The sequence below is a fragment of the Electrona antarctica genome (genome assembly GCF_951216825.1).
Source record: "Electrona antarctica genome assembly, chromosome: 7".
NCBI lineage: Eukaryota > Metazoa > Chordata > Actinopteri > Myctophiformes > Myctophidae > Electrona > Electrona antarctica.
In genome coordinates this window covers 33,791,210-33,814,582 of record NC_136812.1, presented here as the reverse complement: position 1 = coordinate 33,814,582, position 23,373 = coordinate 33,791,210, and the positions used below count along the sequence as shown (strand labels likewise).

At 41.6% G+C, this 23,373-nt stretch overlaps 3 protein-coding genes across 4 annotated transcripts in view; 2 read left to right on the top strand and 1 right to left on the bottom strand.

Annotated features, from left to right (window-relative positions):
* The window catches only part of sox14 (SRY-box transcription factor 14), a 1,980-nt gene extending 1,889 nt beyond the window's left edge, over positions 1-91 (top strand). The window contains exon 1 of the mRNA XM_079506273.1: positions 1-91. This exon is cut by the window's left edge and continues 1,889 nt beyond it. The gene's annotated coding sequence lies outside the window, so the exon portion shown is untranslated.
* The window catches only part of LOC306926935 (uncharacterized protein), a 347,556-nt gene that overhangs the window by 246,617 nt on the left and 77,566 nt on the right, over positions 1-23,373 (bottom strand). The gene's annotated exons all lie outside the window — the stretch shown is intronic.
* LOC306926912 (claudin-18-like) overlaps positions 22,250-23,373 on the top strand; it is a 34,489-nt gene continuing 33,365 nt past the window's right edge. Inside the window, exon 1 of one of the 2 annotated variants that reach the window (XM_079506420.1) lies at positions 22,250-22,377. The gene's annotated coding sequence lies outside the window, so the exon portion shown is untranslated. The remainder of the gene's footprint in view (positions 22,378-23,373) is intronic. The other variant, XM_079506421.1, reaches the window with a different exon arrangement.

Genomic DNA, 23,373 nt, shown 5'->3' with positions numbered 1-23,373 from the left:
ATGTATTTAGAAGGTTGATACCTCTGCTCTTTGTTCAATTGCTGAGCAAAGACGTTTCGAATAAAGACAATCTGTCTTCAACAATTTACAATTTCCTGTATGGCTATTTGGACACTTATGAAGAAAAATAACGTATTGTTTGGGGGACATTTAACCTGTGGCTGATCTGTAGACGTATTATTTTTAATGGTGCTTAATTGTCAAGATACAGAAGGAGGAGATTTTATTTAATGCTGATCAATGAGATAACGTATATCGTCTTGTCATGGACATGCATTTTCATTAGACCTAAACAAAAATAATCTCCAACCATCATGAAAGGGTCTTCGTTTAAAAGTTTACAGTGAGTCAACTAAAACGTATTTGTATAAGGAAACTAAACCTGTTAAGCCTAACTCAATTCCTGGCCAGACTAATTAGGCTTGTTGCCAAGTGGATGCATTGATTTAAAGCCGTTTACCTGCATGGTTTTAACTGAGAATGCCGTGCGTTGCAATAACTTCAACCCTTCTGTTGATCCATCATCCATGCATGTTTTTCCCATGCATGTGTTGCTGTGGTTGATGTCAACTTCTCCACTAAGTTTTATCTTTATCGGGCCTATTATTAAGCTTTTTGGCTTCCACATTTGGCTGCGTGTCCTTGTTTTAAACGGGTTTAAAACGTGTTCATTGCGTTAGGTATATAGCCTACAATGTTTCTTGACACTGAAATGAACCTCGTGCGGTGTTTGATGTTTGACAGTTCAGGAGAGGCCTCCCCCGAAGGGATTCCGCTTGTCGGACTTGTTTGACTGCTTAATCACTTGAGGAGGAAGCCTGCATGCTGCTTAATTATAGGTTCACTTATCCAGCGCCCATAAGTGCAAGTTAAATGTGAGTTTTATTTAAACTGCTTTGTTGGCTATACGTTTTTCAGGTGACATGCACTATAAGTTTGCACTATAAGTTTAGGCTACAACACAACATGGCTGTGTGCGCGGAGGGCCGGGCGAGTTTATTTTCATTGGATTGTTTTTAGATTGCCTCCAAATACCAATAACTAAATCATTTTCAGTCCACGGTCCACGCACGATTGGACGTGTATATAAACAGGAATTGGTGGTGGGTCTATAAACTCTAGCGATACCAATGTGAGTGAATTTAAACAGTTTTCTGCCTAAATGAGAGGACATGTCGGTAATAATATAACGTTCGGTTTTGTCAATACAATAATAAATATAAGCCAAAATATATATTTTTTCTTTAATAAAATGCGCGGATTAAAAGTCGGATAGCATTGCATTTACCCTGTACATTCGTCTTTGTCCCCGTGATGTGGAATAGGATTTGCAAACGGAGGTGTAGATATTAGGCTTCAGTATTAATTAAAATTTTCATTTCACATCCAAATTGTTTACTTATCTGCCAGGAACATATGCCGAGAGAAGTTAAGATTCACGATTCTGCACTATTGCCCAAGGTGCAATTCAATATTGGGGAGGGGAGGGGAGGAGACGGGCAGCCTCAGATTTTTATGACAGACTTAGCTCTTATCTAGCGCTGTAAATGAGGGTGATACTTCATTGAACCGAACGGCAAATTCTACATCAAACCCCTAAAGCATCATAATTCAACTTAGACCATTATAATTACTTTTAGGTGTAGCCAGGTAGCCTTGCAGTCGAAATGGAGGATCAATCCCACATTTTTCCTCAATTGACAATTAACCAATAATCTGAATACAGCGCTTAAAAATAAGATTCGCATGCATATATATGAATCACATGCAGGAGAATACTACTTTGAATTTATACATCTTCATAAGGTATAACTTCAATACAATAAACTCATGGTTTTGCCAACGTTTTTCCTTCATGCAAATGGACTCTGATTATTCAGCAGCTAAAAATAAATAACCACACAATAATGTCATATCAGAAAATATAATGGAGAAAATTATGATTTGAAATTATAGACGCCCTAAATCTCCCTTTAGCTCTTCCCCTTGACATTTTTATTCGAGCACAACAGAGCGCCTGCGCTGCCATATAGACGAATTCAATCTGCCTTATCTCTCTGGGATTCCTTTCAGCGCGAGATCAGAGAAAAAGAGAGGATAATTGTTCTTTATTTTATTTAATTTAACGCGACAGCCAGCGCTTTCAGGTCATTTATGCTTCATTTAGTGATAAAAGTCAATGAGGAGGGGACACTTTTTCCACCCTTCAACACTTGAGTCTAAAATATAACGGATGAAACAAAAGTGGGGGGAACTTGACGCTTTTAATTGAAAGCCATGGGTCATTTACATTATTGTTTTTTAATGTGACCCTGAAATCATATACAAAGCCGAGTTTGATAGCTATTGTGAATGTATTTGTAACTATCCGCACTAATTTCCTAAATCAAAAGAATTGGCTTGAGCGCCCCTCAAGGATCGATGTTGAAGAATAAAATAATGTAATAGCTATATTGATGATAATGATATAAAAATAAAAAAGGAAGGTGCATGGAGAATTGCCATGACAGGCACACAGTTCACTTATCAAAAAGGCATTCATAGACTGATGGTGGCATATTTGTCTCAATTCACGGATAAATTGTTCTGGGATACAACTGATCTCATTTCAGAATATTCGCAATTGTCTCTGCAAGACCAAAACATAATCACAGCTAAACCCCGTTATCTAAAATTGGATCTGGGATACCATTTTGACGGAAAAACAGTAAACCGTAGTTCTGTTGTTTGAAGACCCCGGCTTGAATTTGGGGATCCCTGGATACCCATTTGAAAGAAATGAAATTGTGAAGGAGCTGATAAGAAAAAAAAGAATTGATGAGCTGAGAGAAAGGGAATCATACCACGTTGTTTAATGTCATGCCAGTCGGAAAACTGATTTACACTAAGGAACCCCCCTTTCCAGAAAGTAGACCTGTAAAGTCCCGTGACTAACGCACACTTGCATGCACTGGTCAGAACCTTATGAGGATTTTTTGGGGATATTTGAAAGTAAAAAGAAAGCATAAACTTTACGCAGTTTCACATCATATGCTGCATCACTCGTGTTGCTGACTGACAAGTTCCGCAATTTGTAAACTGATTGAACTGCAACAACACTCCCGTTACTTTTTGCCGATGATGCACAGGGAGTCCACATTTTAAATGTATACCAAATCAACGTGGTATTATAAGCCTGCTGTTTAGATTTTTTATTTGCTTAGGTAAATGTCATGTCATCTGTTTCTCTCGTCACTGCCCCGTGAATGGATGCCCTAATGGCCCATGGGCACCAATCAAACTCGCTGAAGCTGATTGATTGATTGATTGATTGATTGATCATTTTATCCACAGTTTGTACAATGGGTATACAGTTCAAACGACAGTGAAGGTCAATACAAAAACTGCTAGTGAGGATATAACCAGAAAAAGCACTAAGACTAGTTTACATCAGGGTGCTTCATTTTCAATTAATCAGACGATCCTGACGATTTGTGCTATACTGTATGTATAGAGCCTATATTGCCTATTATTCATGTATTTAAACTTTTGGAAAGTTAATTTGCAAAACGATCGAGATAGCAATAATCTTGTGGGAAAAGTTTAGGCTACTTACAAAAATCATGGATAAAGCCATGCACCTGTGGCTGTGACAATGACAAATTAATTGTTATTTAATAGGCGCCATCCTAAGTAAGCTATTATGTATTTTCATCAAATAGCAATGTAGATTGGTAGATCCCTGTGTGCATCTTGTTTATTTGCTCAAACTCCTTCCTTTTATGATGTTACTTGTCTTTTAGAATCTCAGTTTATTTTACTTAGTCTAGTCCAGTGGTTTTCAACCGGTGGTCCGGGGACCATCAGTGGTCCTCAGGTGGTCCCCAGCAAAATGATGGAGAGTTAGTAACCAAATGGACCCTTACCGGTCCATTTATTTCGTTGTACACTTAATTAAGAGTTACATTTTTGTTAAACATCTGCGTTACTTAGTTTACAAGAAGTCTACACAATTATTAGAGAATGTAAAATAATAGTTATTTTTACGTTTGCCTGTTATCTCTCCTATGGTACCACATCAATGCAGCTGCAGCATGGAATTGTGCGGACAAAAGCATAACAAAATATTTTGTAGTTTTGTGTCTGAGAGGAAAAATCTCATCATGGTAGTCCAGACCGTGCCTCAAATGCCAAATATAAAATGGTCTTTGATATGAAAAAGGTTGAAAACTACTGCTATATATAGTCACACACATTTAAGCATGGTTTATAGGCTAACATGTTGAGGCTTTAAGGCTAACATATTGGTCACCTGGTGAAAGGGTTTTATAGGATATTTGTCATTAATCAGTAAGCCTTGTATCCCACGGGCATTATTGCTCACTATTTGTCCAAGTTGCATCTGGAGAAATCCTCCATGTTAAAGTGTGTAGGCCTAATCTGCATTTAATGTAATAATATACCAGTCTTACAATTCATGCAGTAGTTTCCATACATTAAGCAGACTAATATTCCATTTCTACCTTTGACTTCAGTCCATATATTGTTTTGTCTTTTTCTTTCCCTTTTCATTTCGAAAAAGGGAAGTTCAGTATGTTAATGCATTCAGAGTTTGAGGAGCACATGATTTCAGAGTCGTTCATCATCCGTACGGTATAATGATGGGTGACGAACTTTGTGATTGTCCTGATGAGTTGAGCTAAAGATGCTGCATGCCTTATGATGAAGCTACATGTATTCTAGAAGCTCAGTGGTACGTTGTAGTCTAAATCCTGATATAAACATTCGAAAGGAGCAGATCTACAAGCTCACAAGTTGTGAGCTTACACAATTCTGCTAAAATGTGCTATTTTGGTCATGGGTTGTTATACGACGGAGTATGACAGGCATAAGGAGCTGTAATCTTGAGAGTGCTGATGCCAGTCTATTCAGTCGATGTAAGCTTACAAGTCTGCTCCACCATATGTGAAAACATGTCATAAGATACCCGTAACCACGGACCACTAAGATACTGTAACCACTAACCAACTCGTAAAAGTGCATAGAGGCGGTTGTCTGATAATTCCAGGTACATTAGGTTATTTGAGGTAAGCTGCGGTATTCTTGAAAAATGTGAAAAACCTGACATGCTTATATCATACAGCTGTACTTGAATGCAAGATTCTTTCTAGTACAGGGTGATTTTTTTAACATGAAGTACGTACATCATCATAGCCTAGGCATAAAGTTCTCAAAGTTCCCAGTGAATAATATAGAGAGCTAGGTGGTTTATACAGTAACGGCACACAAGTTAGAAAGTAGTTCATAATGGAGTAGCCTAGTGTGCATGACGCATAGCAATATTCAAATTTCTTCATTGTTGCAGGCCAATTTTCCTCCACTCCATTTCCACTGTCAATAGTTCCCTTCCCTTCTCTGCTGTGTCCGAGGAAACTAGATAAAAACCTATAGTGTATGGCTGTGTATAAAAGTTGAACGTGAATGAAACACTGCAGGGCGCTGTCGGATGGGAAGTATAATGTTTAGCAATCCACTGCTCGTGGCTCTGTGGCTACGAAGCCACTTGCCACCTGGTAGCATCTGAGGCAGTCCGTGGTTGGGATGGCTCTGACCTTTCATAAGTGTGCAAACGTTTCTGACACGAGCAGGTCTGCTGAAATCTACTGCCATGTCTACCTCAGACCAGATGACTGACTGCTGAAACATCAGCGATTGTTTATGCTTACGGTAACCCAGTGGTTCTCAAAGTGGGGTGCAGGGACCCCCAGGGTTCCTTAACACAATCAGTCCCGGAAGTCCTTCAAAATAGGAGCTCTGGGGTGCCGGAAAGACATGGCCGCTTTTACTCGGAAACCCATGACCTGGAAACAATCCACTAAAAAAAGTTTACTTTACATAGCTAGCTTACATTGCGATCGTTTTAGTTTATACGATATATGATCCAAAAAGCGTTCATATTTTGCGGGAGAGACGGATGAGGAGCAGAAATGAAGCGCCAGTATATCGATCCGTTCAACACCACGGAGAGCGCCCTGGATTAGGAGAGACGAGTCATTATTTCCGCCGCGCTAACGGCTAAGTCAATGGTAAGCTAACAATTGCCTAGAGTGTAGCATACGGTAGCCGAAAGGCGAACTGACAAATAAAAAAAAGGAAAGAATTCAGAATATTCTTATCTCGCCCCGTATCATTGAGGATGCGCTAGGACGTGTGAGGATGTCGGATGTACGCGTCGATTGGGACCCCTATAGGACGTGTGGCGACGTCCTATGTACGGAAACGGTTAAGGGGGTTCCAGGGGATTCCCACAAAAAGTTTAACCATATACTGTACATTGGCTATTTAAAAAGAAATGATTTGAAAATGTGAAATATTAATGAAACATTTTAATAATAAAACAATCCTTGTATGGGGTTCCCTGGCACAAAATATTTTCAGATGTGGGTCTGCGGCCAAATACATGAAAATGTCAAGACCCACTGCTTTAACAAACTTCCGGAGATGAGAACCACACAGTCATGAAAATAAAGTAGTGACTGTATAGTAAATAGTGATATACAGTACAGTACTGCATTTTATACAGGCAAAACAAACTTCATGACAGATATGCTACGTGTATGCATGAGTTCACATGCACATGTACCGGTATGCATTCTCAAATGGGCGTCATGTATGTAGTGGATACACGAACGAATGCACGCACGCACGCACACTCTTACACACAGGTGCATAGACATACATACACGTGCACTATAAACACGCACTGTAAATTTAACTCAAGAGTTTAGAAATCATTTTTAACATTGCCGTGGTCCAGATTATTGTTTTCCCTGTACATGATCTAATCAGAACAATGGTAAATGGTGCATTTATATAGCGCCTTTATCCAAGGCATTACATCCACTCATTCACATTTCACATTCATACACCGATGGCGGCAGAAACCATGCAAGGCACCAACCAGCACATCAGGAGCAATTTGGGGTTCAGTGTCTTCGACACTAACTCTGGGGGAGCCCGGGTTTGAACAGGCAACCTTGCGGTTACCATCCAGCCACTCTATCCCTGAGCCACCGCCGGGACTTGCAAAGTTTCCCTTTAACACTGAAGATTTGTCTGTGCACACACCTGCCTGATGCAGTGCCTGCAGGTTGAGGGCAGCGCCAGTCCAAGGAGGCCAAAGCCACTGGAATCCCTCGGTAAAGGTGATGCTAATCGTAGCTCCTTGTGCCTGAGCATGTCTTCCTGGGCCAAATGAGATTAGAGGGTGCGGGGATACAGTGAAGCGACGTGCGTGGGGTTCTGGAGGTGAAAGGTAAAGGCACTTATCAGGAGGGCTCCCCTCCGGGTCCTCGATGCCTGACTCAATCAAAACCCTGCATGCACTTCTCACTGGATTAGACTAATCAGGAAAGAGCAGGGGATGTATAGACCACTTATCTGAAAGAAAAACATTGGGCTCTCTTTCCCTCTGAAAAGACCCTACAGAAATGTTTGTTAATTTTATTTATTACAGGATGCTTGTCAATGTGGCAATCTTCCATGGAATCATTAAAATGGGGCTCTTGAACTAACTGAAGGCACGCAACTGTTTACATGGCGCAAAGATAGGGGAGCCTTTGATGTTCCAACCCCCCACCCCCTGTGTGTGTGCACACACACACACACACACACACACACACACACACACACACACACACACACACACACACACACACACACACACACACACACACACACACACACACACACATATATATATACATACATACATACATACATAATATATATACATAATATAATTTGTAATTTTATTTAGTCAAAGACTGCATGGAGGTTAGTCAACACAACAAAGGCCCTGAAAGGTATGCATGAATATTTATTACTCAGACAACAGCATTCACCGGAAGAGTAAGAAGATAACTGCAATGTTCACACTTCAAATTAATCTCTCTTTCTTGAAGGGATGTCTGTTAGTTGACTATTATAATCTCTTTCTCTCAATTAAAAACGAATTCAATCAAAGATTAGACAACTAACTTTAAACTAACTTTAAAGATGGAGTGCCACAATTTTTGTATTTTTCCAGTGTCTATGAGGTGACAGTATACTTCATTAGACACCCTGGAGTCGTTTTTATGTGCAATGGTGTATTAACTTTGTATTTAGGGTTTCTTCCTGGAGGCTGAACCCTTGACAGTCAAACTGGCCAATGAAATAAACAGTAATATAGTGACATCACACTATCAGCCCCTCCCCTAACCCCTCCCCCTTTATCATACAACTACAGCTGTGGGTGCGGCTTCAGTTCAGGTGGATCACCACCCATCACCACCCACCAGGCAAACCAGGCATACTTAATGAACTGGTGGGGGTGCCCACTTAAAAACAACCTTTTAACAAATACTGTACACTTATATAACAATAAGGCCTGATGATCATGTTTTAGGGTGGAAAGAAATCACGGCACTCCATCTTTAAAGGTATCATTACAGTGAACGCACACTTTTTGGTGTGTCAAAATTAGATTCTTGACAGGATTTGAGTATTACAAATACATTTTTATTAACATTTGCATGCCACAACGTAGTCATCTTGAGTAGTTTACAAAACCAATATGTTAAACAGTTAAAAGGACATTTTTTCAACATCTCCGTAGCCTATGTGTAAATGGTAAATATATGCAGGGCGCTTTACAATGATAGTGAATTCACCTATCCACAGGCGACAGCCCACCTCTGTGCACACAGTGCCATAAAATGACCATTAGTTGGGACTGGATTTACGAAGATAACGTGTACTAAATGGGTGAAGTTGTTCTTAACACTGAAACAAAATGCAATGTGAGAGTGTAGACTATAGCCAACCCAAATCAGTGACTGGGTCGCTGATTCGCTGCCCTCCACTCACTCGTGTCTAGCATCAGAGGCATTAGCAGTGGCAGACATTTTCATCGTTCCAGACGCCATTAATTTTTCCCATAGAGATTTCCAAAAATATTTATATAAATTAGTGGCAGCACTTCATGTACAGTACTTTAATATTTCTGCACTTTGACTTCTATTTGAGCCATTTTCAAATAATTTTGGATAGATTATAAAATATAGTATAGCAGAGCTGAGCAGACTGCATTTAACCCTAAGCTTTAACCCTAGTGTCCTTATTCTGCATGGGCATATGTGGACATTCAGTGAATTCTAAGGCTAACGTTAGGTAAAAATATATAGTAGATAGATAGGCTATTTTCGGTGAAGAGATATGCTGCAGATGGAAAAGAGGAGCGGTCAAGGATAGACTCCCGAGGGACACCAGTCAATATGGTGGGCAGGAGTTTTTCCCCAGAGGGGCATACTGACTTAGATAAAGTGAGTGAAGGGACGAAACATGAAACATGTAGTCCTGAATTATATTAAAACTGCATTCATTTTGTTAGGTCACAATGAAAAGATTACATAAAATAATCTATCTCAATGCAATTTCAACCTATTAATTAATATCTTGTCAGTTGTCTTATATGCACCACTTCATAGTTCACTGATAAAACACAATGCATTATACGGAACTACAACATGCATTTTAAAATTGTTATTAATATTTATCATCATATTGTTTATGTCCCTCAAATGTATTTCTAATGGTTTGAGCCTAAATCACCACTCTGATATCATCAGTCCATGTCATTTCTGTCTGGCTTCTAAAGCAGTTTTAGCTGCAGTACCACAATGTCCTGATATGGTGGGGCGCTGTGTATGTGCAAATTTGATTTCTCCGCCACACCCTCATCCCAGGGAGGGATTACACAAAGTAGGGAGATACTTATGATACTGTAGGCCTACATAAATACCCAAATATGATGAGAAAGCCTGATTGTTCAAAATTGGGTATTTGTGGGGATAGAAGAGATAGGAGCCCAATAGAACACAAAAAATGTTTGTGAATGTGATGTCACTATATCACTTTCTTTTTTATTGGCATGTTTGACTGTGAAGGTTTCAGCCTCCAGGAAGAAACCCTAAATACAAAGGGAAGACATCATTGCACATAACAACCACACCAAGGGGTCTAATGAAGTACTGTTACCTCATAAACACATGGAAAACTGGACAAAAATTTTATGTGGACTCAAGGCACACAAATATTTTATCATTTGACATTAGATTATGTGGAATGTCAGTGGAATGATATATATTTGGGTTCAATTAATGAGTTCAATTAATTTAGCTCAAAATCTGCAGCCTTTTATCATTTCATTTTTTATGGAGGTCGTTTATGGAAAATGTTATCAATTCAAGAAAAATCTGGTCATCGGTGAACTGTTTCACCTTATTCAGGTTTTTGACTGGTGCTAGCCACTCCAACTACCAACTACGTCCGTCCGTCCGGCCGTCCATCCGTCCCATGTATCAGCATGGGCACATTTGAGCCGACAGGCGCGGCCAAAGGAAGCTGACTCCCGACGTCTTTCCGGCTTTTTAGACAGCTGGTGGATGGAAAAGAAGCTCCACCCATGCGGCAGGTTGCCTGCCTGCCTGCCTGCCCTTGTCTTTCTTGTCTTGTCTTGTCTTGTCTTGTCTTGTCTTGTCTTGTCTTGTCTTGTCTTGTCTTGTCTTGTCTTGTCTTGTCTTGTCTTGTCTTGTCTTGTCTTGTCTTGTCTTGTCTTGTCTCTGTCTGTCTGTCTGTCTGTCTGTAATGCAGCTGACAATTAGCTCAAAAGTCACTGGGTAATCAGGTTTTTTGACCAAGTACGTATACTTGGGTTATCAGTGCCTCTCAATATGCATAATTATAGCAGCAACATAACAAACAATAGCATATAGAAGTACACATTAGTGTGACATGCATTGCAGCACTGCGAAATGAGGTTGTGTGTATACGTGAATATGGTTATTATGAATATGGTTGGTTATAATAAATATCACAATTATGTATACTATTGGGTACAAACATTTCACAATTATGGTCCTATTGGTATCAGGAGACTATTATTTGACTGCCAGGGTTGGAGAAAAAAAACATATTGTGGTTGTAAAGGAATAGGAATGTATTACATAAAATACAATTAAATACTGTATGTAGAAACATTTAATGGGAATGTGTGTGTGTGTGTGTGTGTGTGTGTGCGTGCGTGCGTGCGTGCGTGCGTGCGTGCGTGCGTGCGAGCGTATTCAGTATGTACAACTATTGCACAATGGGAACGCTGGTGGCAAGGACACAGCCAAGGCATCTGTGGTTATAGTGTGATGGTGTGCAAGTCATTTTGGTGCTCATTGACACCCACTTCCTGTCTGTGTTCTCCTATCTCCTCATCTTTTATGCAGTCCTGACTTTGACATTAACAGTGTTTATCACAACAAAATAAACAACATGCTCAACTGGTTCAGTTAGAAAGATGCACAATATTTGGTTTGTGGTACAGTACCATGATGAGGCTTTAAGTATTTTTCAAAAATACCTCTTATGTAAATTAAAGCCTCAACCATAATTGGTCTGAAAAGCATTCCGCAAGAGACACAGATTTTTGGCAAGGGTGCTGCCACTAACCACTAACATCAAACTATTTCACAGGGGTCTATTGTCTCTCTAGAAAATGTCAAGGCGTAATTGATATTTCTCACTGGGCCTTTTATCTTTGTGCCATGTTTGAGCTTCTATGATCTGAGTTCGTGCTGACCTTTAACAGTGCTCTTCTGCTGCTTTTACCATTCTCTTTAGGCATTACTGAAAATAGCTGAACCAGGTTTCAATGGGTGTCTTTTCCTTCAGATAATCTCCCCGTTCCTATCCTACTCAGCCACTTTGACAGGGGCTATTTATTCTGGAGAATCACCTCTTCAGCATGTTTTGTCGTCAGACCATATTCCAGATCCTTTACTCATTACATATAGGCTGCTGGCTGGGTCTACAGAACACCTGGTGTTAAACATTTGACACATGGACCATTTGCAATCATGATAACCCAGAATAAATTAGAAAAACAACAGAATAAACTACAGAATCCCCCCAAAAATTTACTCATATAGATGGCTAATTCCCAGCATAAAAAAAGAATTCTCACATACCCAGCCTTTATCTGCCCTAGCTGGGTGAGTGGATGGTAAAAGAACAGAGAGAGGGTGATAAGCCATACAGCCTACTGTACTGACCAATCAGCACACACTATTTTGGGGAATCAGGGGAACCAAGGTGAAGAGCAGTCATGGAATGGCTTATGGGTGTGGCAACAGACGTTTGGAATTTTCAGGACCAGAGATGGGTGGAGTACTCCTGGCACAGCAAGGAGATGGGTTGGATTGGGCTGAATCTAATTATCAGTGGCTGTGTGCACTGGTGGCTTCAATCATGGCCAATCAAATGACCACTTTTAATTACATTTTACAGTGAGTCCCAAATATATCAAACACACGCAGGCAAGGAATAATTTGCCACTGCACCGTGGGAAATTCTCAATTTGCCCACCTGCTATGTGCCTCACGGCAGTGCACCAACCCCAACATGTGGTCCAAAGTGGTTGGCTCACTGCAAGAAAACTACAAGCGCAAAGCCGGCCAAGTTGGGTCAGCCACTCTTTTTTCCTATTGATTGACGCCCTGTCAAAAGTTCACCAGTGTTGGCTGGATTGCTAGGACAGCTGGCCGGGCACCTAGGCTGTAGGCTCCAATGTAGCCACGTGCTGCGGGTTCAAGTCCCGATCCCGACGGCCTTTGCTGCACGTCACTCCCCATCTCTCTCTCCGTGTTTCCTGTCTACCTACTGTACTATGAATAAATGCATAAAAATCCCCCAATTCTTTATTTTATTTTTTTAAATAAAAGGTTGACCTGTGTTGTCACGTCAATGCACCCGCAATGGGAAGCTTCATCCCAACTCTTATGAGAGATATGATATGATGTATTTGAGCATGATCAGTTACATATAAATAAATTAATCCCCTATACTTTGTTGCATGTTTGTACTTTGTTGGCTTACAATCTGAGACTTTATGTAGAGATATAGCCTCCACGTAGTGACTCGACATTGCATAGTCCAGGTTTGTATTTTGCATTGTGTGGTTTATGCTCAACATCACTAATTCTGCTTTTGAGTGCTTGCTTGGTCTGACCCACATATACAACATAACCACATAGACTTGACCACAGTGTCCAGGTTTATGTGGGTATGTAGGATATAAACGTCTTGGCTGATTAGCTTTTTGAACCAAATTCCATGAATTTAAAAACAAAACAATAAAACTGATATGTATTACTTTTCAATTTTAAATATTTGCTGAGATGCAAGCCAGATTTGCGAGGTTATTTGTCTGAATGTTTAGACAAAGCGTATACATTGGCTTCAAATAAGCCCCGTTCTGAGCTATTATCTAAAAGTGTAAAAAAGGAGAAAAAAATCTCAGTTACATGTGTAACCACACATTCGCCTTATGCTCACAAAATTAAAGCTACTTTTAAAAAGCATTGGCATATCTTAACATCAGACCCAGAATTGGCACCTCTATTCAAAGACCCCCCTTATTCTCATCCAGACGGGGGAAAAACTTGAGAGACACTCTTGTGCATGCTGACTTTCATTCTCCCAGGGTCACTCAAATACCAAAATACAGACCCTTCTGAGTCCCTTGCCCAAGGGAAACTATCCCTGTGGCAATTGTGCTCAGTGCAGCAATACTTTTAAGGCTGCTTCTTTCACTCATCCCCATACAGGCAAGAAGTTCAAAATTCAGAGTATAATCACTTGTATTTCCACACATGTGGTTTATATGATCCGTTGCCCATGTGGATTGGCCTATGTGGGTAAAACCACTAGACAGCTCAAGCAACGAATTAGTGAACATAAGAGCTCCATTCGGAGAAACGACCGTGATTACCCTATTGCTGTCCATTTGAATGACTCTAAACATGATATTTCTTCTTTTCGTTTTATGGGTATAGAACAAGTCCGCCTGCCCAACAGAGGCGGTAACCATGACCTGTTACTCAAACAACGTGAAGCATATTGGATCCATACCCTTCAAACCCTTCACCCAAAGGGGCTTAATGATGAACTGTTACTAAACGTCATGTTATAAGTTTGCATGTTCAGTACTCTATAGTATGAGTGTCTCATCACTCATCACTATGTTGATTTCCTAATGTATTTGTACAACCATTAGTCTACCATTACATCTTTTCTCGTATAATGATTTTTAGAATGTAACTGAAATTATGTAAAAGTTATTTGGGGTCCTTGTGTCTTTAAATTATGTCAGCAAATTGAGGATCATCACAAGCTGTACCTCTTCCTCTACTTAGACTATGTCTATTGTGATTGGTTGATTCTTTTTCAAATGTTTGTATATAAGTAACTCTGTCAAAATGATGTGTTATGCCTGAGGAAGGTCCCTAGTGACCGAAACGTTGCTTCATTAAATAAGACAATACTCTTGTGCCGAGCAGATACAGTGTGCGGGTGTACCTTATTGCTTTCTTTGATGTCCACTGGCCTACGCACCTGTGCATATGCCTGATTGCTAGGTGTGTGATAGTTTTCTCCTACAATTTTAAATATTTGAAAATATTTGTCAACAAAAAACTTTTGTTTTACTTAAAGGGTAAGACCACTTTTGCAGAGGTTTGGGGTGTGTAGTTACCTTGCCATGATGTAACTCCAAATGTGGACAAGAAATAAAAAATAATTGCTCCAGTGATTAGAAATTGATAATTAAAAATATGCTCCTCATTGACTTACACTGTACACTGAAACAGCTGTCAAAGTCACTCTTTTAGTGCGTAAACAAACACAGAGTTGATTCAGACAATATAGAGCATCACCAAAACTCATGTGGTTTTATTTTTTTATAAAAATGTAATGTAATGTAATCAATATCTAAATCACTGGAGAAATTATTTGTTATTTCTTGTCCACATTTGGAGTTACATCATGGCAAGGTAACTCAACCCAAACCTCTGCAAAAGTGGTCTTACCCTTTAAAACTTCATCAAGGACTGAAGTGTGCAGTTATATAGTTGTCTTTATATTCAGTTCCTAGTAGACAAAATGTAATATCAAGTTTAATGTTTGATACAAGTGAGGATCATATCATATAAATAACGGTAATGGGTCGCACACACCAAGACTGCACTTCAGTAATTTATTCTTGCATTTTGGACAGGAGACAAGTGTTTCGGCTATCCAGCCTTCATCAGTGTGTGAAGGCTCAAGGCTGGATAGCCGGAACGTTTGTCTCCTGTCCAAAATGCAAGAATAAATTACTGAAATGCAGTCTTGGTGTGTGTGACCCATTACCGTTATTTATATGATATGATTTGAACGGGTAACGCACCTTAAGTCAGAGCACGGTGGTCACATGAAGAGCTATCTATTGTTACAAGTGAGGAACCATGGAAAAATAATATAAAAACATATACTTCATTTACATATATTAACTATTATAAACTTGATTTGGTGATAGCTTTACAAATGGGATCAGAGGATACAGAGAAATATACAAAGAGGTGTATCCTGTTTTTTTTGGCAAGAACATTTTGCCCTCCCACTTAATCTTGGATGGAGAATGAATGTTATGGGGAAAAAAACAATTTAACCTAAAAATTTGTTTTTCGTCGCTTAAGTGAAAAAGAAACCATGCAAGTGTTAGGCAGATGGCCTTGTAGTAGTGTGTCATTAGCATTCATTATAGTCCTATAAGCCAGAGTAATTACAGGCCCAAGTGCAGGAAGGAATAGCAGTTTACACTGCTAGTAATTTGATTTGCATCTACGCTAATAACTTCTTTTGTGCGTGTTTATGTGCCGTGTCAGAACACAAGTGCCGTTTGGCTGCAGGCTGTATGAGGCAAAAGAAAGCCTTTTAAAATTCTGAGATTGAGTTGCCTTCGCTTTCAGCACTTGAAGCTCTCAATCTGCTAAACTGTTCAGATTAGCACAATCAGTAAACAAGCAATGCTGCATTTTTCAGTCAATATCATGAGTTTTTAAGGAAATGTGCATGGGGACAATGAAGGAATCGAAAATCAGCTTTGACGCAAAGTTTGTTGTGGCCTCAAAACATTTCCATTATGTGGTTGTTTCACTTAGAATAGAAAGAGATTGCTGTCACAAGGGTTTAAAACTATAGCCTTTGCTGAGAAAGAAGGGTAACATCAAAAGACTTTCCCATGGTTCAGTGCTATATGTTGACAACCACAAAACCTGGTGCAAAAAAGAAATCATTATTTGAAAATCCTGAAAAACAAAATTAGTGTCTTAATGTAACAATTTGTAACTCAGACAGTGTACCAATGAAACTAAATGGAAGGGTCTCAAATCTCAGCAATTAATTAACATTTTACAAAATGTACTGTGTATGCTATACCATTTGTTTTTAGCTAGTTTTAGTTGGACTGCTCGCATCTCTGCAAGAGCACCAGTGGTCCTCGAGGGGGCTCCGCCTCATACCTGAGGTGTGTGGACAGTGTCCTGAAAAGAACCGGGCAGACGCCTTCCTCTGATGACTGCCTGAGAACAGAGGGGCATTCCACAAAGCTGATGAGGTCACAGGGTTAAGACTATGCTTTTGTTGTGGGACAATAACATCCTATTTACCTGGCGGGGTCGTGTTTTCTTCTCCATGCAACTGTGACCCAACTGTGAAAACCAGACCTTTGTCTCCTTGACAAACAGAGGCTCAACGTTCAGATTTGCTTGGTTGGTCTTCAATAGCCCCTATACTAGCTACGACGCCTGTGGGCTGCTCCTTTGGTCAGAGTTGTATTCTCCAATGTGAAAAGTTTCCAGGGACAATACTGCTTGCATTATGTTTTTTGGACGACCAGGCATGTGTTATTTAACAGGTAGACCAGTAGGCAGGTGGACACCTGCAACCAGTGAACACATCAAATGTCAGACATAGAGGCTCGAGGACCTTGATGGCTATACACAAACAACATTAGGTGCCAAAGAACCACTTTTAGTGCCATTTGGTAACATTTGTTGAGCAAGGTCACTGTTAATGGAGTGTATTGTACAGTACACTATTGTAAAGTCATGTGTAGATATTGAATAATAGGAATCAATCTCATGAGTTGACGGATCATGGAATATTTGCTTCCTTACACTGACCACACACGAAAACTAAACGCATCATCTATAAATCCCCACTGGGGTGTGAAAAAGCTGGAGATATTTTGCTATGTTCAGATATTAAACATAACATGAGAAATTGGAGATCTGTATGTACTGTTAGCATGATGATTCAATGCACTATGCTTTATGGGCACTAATCTCTGAAGAACAGATTCCGAGCTGCGCTACTGAATGTTATTAGTGGGAATGAAAACATAGGCGCAACACAGGAAGTGGAGGGCTGAGGGCGGGCCAAACGGACCAACACCCTGTTATACACATTCTATCGTTCCAAGCATAGACATATAAAGGTAGACGCCTCTTCCAGCTCTGGGGTGTCTGTATCACAACGGAAGGCAACATGGAGGCAAAGGGAGGGATGGCGATGCGTGGTTGCATTGGCAAGCTTTCCAGAGATTCCTTGCAAAGCATAGCGGAAGAAAAACGGAAGAACGGAAGGGGACGTTCGGTAGGCCAATCAGAGGCTTCAAGATTCCGCTTGACTTCCTCCTCCCGTTGGAGACGGAACGAATTGCAGCCGCCAATGAGGCATCTATATTTTTTTTATATCTATGGGGGCCTGCCCCAAGAGGCAAATTCAAAGGAAAAAACAGCAGAGCGTGCTGTTTTTCCTTTTTGTCGATGGGTTCCCAGATTGTGGACACACGATACAGGCTGTACTCATAGCCTGGGTCAGAGCTGACACCATTAACTATACGGAGCAGTATTACAACTACCTCTTTCAAGCAGACGTGGAAGGACAAAGAGAACTTCCCCCCAAGCACTGAAATATATAGGCCAGTCATGCCAGTGCCTTTTTTGAGCTCTGAACCGTACTAGCATATTTTAAACAATCCTCAAGGACCACCCTACCTCTCACCACCACAACAATATAGATTTAGTCAGAAGGTAAGTCACAGTCATTTGTACTCAATTCAAATTTGTAATTAATATTTAACATTAATGAGCTTGCACATCAGCTATTTTCTGTAATTGCACTGCCAAACACCCATCCACATTCTTAAATTAGTCCGTACTGCTTACCATATTGTTGACAGCCCCTGGCATGAGAGATTGGCAGGTTGGTACTTCACCCATACCGCTCTAGTCTCTACGTATGTATGTTATTCATTTCACCATGTGGTTCTCCTCAAAGTTTAAATTACAGTTCCTCATTTCCAAGATTTTTTTAGGCGTCCCACAAATTGAGACCCTGTCCCACATTAATAGTTAGTCCCCTAAGAGTTGTCTTTTTTGTAAAGTTGTAAAGCTCTCTCTTTTCCTGCAAGAAGTGTTTTTAAACCTGTTAAAATAACATGAGAAATATCCCCTAGGCTACAGTAGTGCCGAATCAACCCCTCCGAGGGCCCTGGCGCTACACCAAATCAAAAGGCCCCATGCAACACAATCAAGACCGACACTTTTTGCGAATGAACGTGCGTGCGTTCACCGCACTGCCAGCACTATCGCCGCTGCTCCCATAGAGTTATAAGGCTGCTCCCATAGTTATAAGACTGCTCCCATAGAGTTATAAGGCTGCTCCCATAGAGTTATAAGGCTGCTCCCATAGAGTTATAAGGCTGCTCCCATAGTTATAAGACTGCTCCCATAGAGTTATAAGGCTGCTCCCATAGAGTTATAAGGCTGCTCCCATAGAGTTATAAGGCTGCTCCCATAGAGTTATAAGGCTGCTCCCATAGAGTTATAAGGCTGCTTCCGGCTGCTCCCCGACGCTGTATCTGCTATTTTTGGGTTTCCTCCCACTGAGTGGTTAAAGGGACACTTCACCCCTTTTGCAACCAGATCTTATTTTAATGATGTTTGGGAGACAAGAAACACTTTCCTGGGGTTTTTATGTGGGTAATATGTGTTTTTAGATATTTTAGTATTTCAAAGTGTCCATGCTGTCATGGACACTGGGCTCACTTCCTTCCTGGACTACAATTCCCATAATGCTTTGGTGCACTGCTCCTCCTTGTGGATAGGGGGAGGGCTGTCTTACTGAGACAACCAAGGACTGTCTAAAGAGGACGAGAAGCAAAGACTGTACGGGCGACGCCATGTTGCTCCATGGAAGGAAAGAAACATGCGCAGTTGAGACCAGGAAGTTGTACACATAGACATATATACGTAGACACCATAGAGTATATATATAATAGAGACTGAACTGGCGCGAAGCTCCGCCCCCCCAGCTATTCATGTCAGTGGAAGTTGCTCAGTGGCGTTTTGAAGCACCCGGAAGACTGCCGGAAGTACCGTCTGAGAACGTCTACTTCCGCATTTGACCACCAAATTTTGGTGGTCAAATGCGGAAGTGCAACCGAGCGCTCAATGTTAAAGCCCAGCTGCACGGGGTTTCCCGGTCATGAATCCACGGGTCCGCCTGTAGTCCCTCCTCCTACCACTAGGGAGGAGAGCTTCAACGTTGGAAAGCCTGCCTGCCCCCTTGGTAGACACCCTTTCCGGCTCTGAGGCGCGTGTCACCATTGAAGGCACAATTTTCCCGGCATTCCTTGCAAAGCATTGGCGGAAGCTTGTCAAGCTTCCGCGTGTGTAACATAAGTCCCGGAAAAGACGCGCTGTGATTGGCCAGTAGTCACTTGAGTGACAGCGAGAGACATGGAGGAGTCGCATGAGTGTCGCCTTCAGCAAATGCCTTCAGCACTTCTAAATAAGAAAGCTGCGGAGAACTGTTGCTTTGTGTTCACTCTTTAATGTTTTCTGTTAGTAATATAATCCCCCCTGGCTCTGATGTTGTATTGTTAATAACTTTGTTGTTTGTGTTTGTTTGTGTTGTTTTGTATTGTAATGTATATTGTCATGACTGTTATAAAGATTTATAAAAAAAAAAAAAAGCCTTCAGCACTGCACTTCCGCCTTCACTGGGATACACGTCGCTCCAATGAACTGCAACGGCCAGTGAGGCATCTATTTTTTATAATATCTATGGTTGTACATGCCCAAATTTGTGCATGTACAACTTCCTGGTCTCAACTGCGCATGTTTCTTTCCTTCCATGGAGCAACATGGCGTCGCCCGTACGGTCTTCGGTCTCGTCCTCTTTAGACAGTCCTTGATGTAGTCCAGGACGTGAGCCCAGTGTCCATGACATCATGGACACTTTGAAATACTATTCTAAAAACACATATTACCCACATAAAAAACCCAGGAAAGTGTTTCTTGTCTCCCAAACATCATTAAAATAAGATCTGGTTGCAAAAGGGGTGAAGTGTCCCTTTAAATGGAGTTGGAACAACAGATGTTCAGGAGGAGGAGAAACGCACATTGGCCCTGCCCTTCATGGCACTCTCCGCCCTCCACGTCAATCTACCTGTCCCCATTTATACCATAGAGTATATAAAAGGATAGAGACTGAACTGGCTCGAAGCTCCGCCCCCCCAGCTATTCATGTCAGTGGAAGTTGCTCAGTGGCGTTTTTAAGCACCCGGAAGACTGCCGGAAGTACCGTCTCAGAACGTCTACTTCCGCATTTGACCACCAAATTTTGGTGGTGAAATGCGGAAGTGCAACCGAGCGCTCAATGTTAAAGCCCAGCTGCACGGGGTTTCCCGGTCATGAATCCACGGGTCCGCCTGTAGTCCCTCCTCCTACCACTAGGGCCCAGAGCTTCAACGTTGAATAGCCTCACTGGCCCCTTGGATTTATACCTGCCCAGTACCACCCAGAATCCTCCACGTTTCGCCCGCCTCGCTGCGTCGCACACTAGCCGCCTTCCTACAGGCTTCTCGCAACCCACCCCCACCCCTTCTCCTCCCAAAGGAGCTTTTCGGCACTAGAACTACTACATCCACCTCGCCAAAAGCGGACCAAACGATTAAAACAAAACTCTCTCCTCTCCTTCTCAGGTTCCTGCTGGGGATATCGTCCATGCACACCGTAAGACGAACGCCTTACGACGAACGCCACACGACGAGTGCCATTCGACCTCCTCCCCAAAGACTCAGGGTCGGCGACCCCCCCCCGGAACCTACACATCTGCATTCATTCATCCCTCCTTCATCCCTCCATTTCTTCACTGTCAATAAATCCCTTAAACCTCCCCAATGGTGTGTTTATTCCTACTAGTGAAGAAACTGTTGTTTGATCGGTTATTTCTTATTTCCAATATTTTAACAACACAAATCTTGAATGGGTGGGCACAAACTATTTTCAGATAGGGGTCCGGAATGTGGTGGCATGAAGTTTGAAAACTGTACCTATCTGTAGTATATCCATAGTAGGCCTTTCCTCAGATGGTCTAACCAGGTTCTTATGGTCTGCCTAGACCAATTATTTGTTTACAAACATTGAGACTGGTGCACGGGTGACTGAAATCAATTCTCAGATCTCCAAACCGGTTGTTTTGGGGAGCGCTGGTTTCAGTTCATTCAACCTCCTCTTGTGTGTGTTGGCTAGTGAGGTGCACCCTAGGTCTAGGAGACATTTTACTTCATTGCACAACAGTACTGCACGCAGAGAACAGCTGATATATCTGCATCGCATCGCGGATGCAACTGTTTTGAGCGTAGGTCTGCGTGCACCGTGCACGACACCATCGCGGGACGAAGCAATTATACTTGATGGGCTGCAGGTGCGCGTGCAGCCATGGACAAATAGGCTCTGCTTCCGTGATCATCAGCGCACCTCCCGTTCTTATGACAGCGTCATCGAATGTGGGTTTGAGGACAACTGCTTTGAATTGCTATTATTGTTCACACACAACAGAATCCAACGGATTATATATTTCAAGAGTGAGAGATCACAATACAAATCCTAATCATTCTTCCTCCACACTAAAAACAGTTGAAAGTTTGAAGGGACATTTCCATTTGCATCTTGTGTTCTTGTGCTGCCGGCCTGTGCGCATGCTGGTGCTTATCAGTGTGACGTCGTCTGATAATGCGTCTATTTATTGAAAGTTTCCCCCTATCACATGATCATCATCAATATTAATATTCAATCAATATTGATTGATTTATGTTTTTGACACGCGTGACGTCAGCCCCCCCCCCCCCCCCCCCACACACACACACACACGCACGCACACGCACGCACACACACACACACACACACACACACACACACACACACACACACACACACGGCTAGTGTAGTAGTATGTAGCTCCTAATCCGCCGCTAATGGTTAGCAATGGAGGCCCAGAGGAAGATTCAACCGTTGGCGTGTGGAAATCCCTGCTGGAGTGGGAGAGTGTTGCGCTTGAAGAAGTACTCAGCGAAGCGCGCCAGAGACCGCCACGGAGCCCTCATGTGCCACGTGCACCGAAAGGCTCAAGGTGACCGTAAGTGCAAACGCGTGCGCACGCGCACACACACACACACACACACACACACACACACACACACACACACACACACACACACACACACACACGCACGCACGCACGCACACACGCGTGTGCGCGCAAAAACAATTTGGTTTTAAACTTGAAATGTTGTAGGAGAGCCCTCCTTGCAGGTCCTTCTCTAAAAACTATTCAACAGCCTATCTCTCTGTCTCTCTTTCAGCTCTGTTGCACTTGGATTTAATGTTTAGTCTACTTGAATAGCTGCTTGTAAAATAAATAACATGATATGTCATGCTTTATTTATCTATTTATTATTTGTTTATTTATTTATAACTAGCTGTTTCATCACTGGAGTTAGGCGGCCTACTTCAGAATAAAGGAAGGTTATGTTTAAGTGTGATGGATGCTTTTAGAGGTGAGAGTGAGACCATAGAGTTACAGTACCGTACAGTATGGTATATACAAAAGAGTGAGACAGAGGCTTAATTCAGAATGTAACAGAGACACAGGCCCTTCAAAGATGCAAAGCTGCAGCAGATAGCTGGAGGGGCCTTTTATAAAGCAGCTGATGGGACGTGGTTATTATTGGTGGAGACGATGCACAGCGTGATAGAACACAAACTACTAATTAAATGTTTTACAGTTTCCCAAACGTGTAATTTCCTTCATCAGTTGCCGATAAGGGATTTACCGGTTTGTTCTTTGCATTTTCCCAGTACTTTTAGCCTTGTGAGGTACCGCTATTGATGGATTGAACATTATGTTGCAACCTCAAAGTCCCTATTTTTCATATAAGATTAAGGTCACACACACACACACACACACACACACACACACACACACACACACACACACACACACACACACACACACACACACACACACGCGATATGATGTGTGTTAGTGTCATGGCAGAGGTCACGTTCCTTCGCCTCATTGTTCTAGCCTCGGGGCCTGAGGTCATGTTTGAATGAACCTGTGTCATTTGTT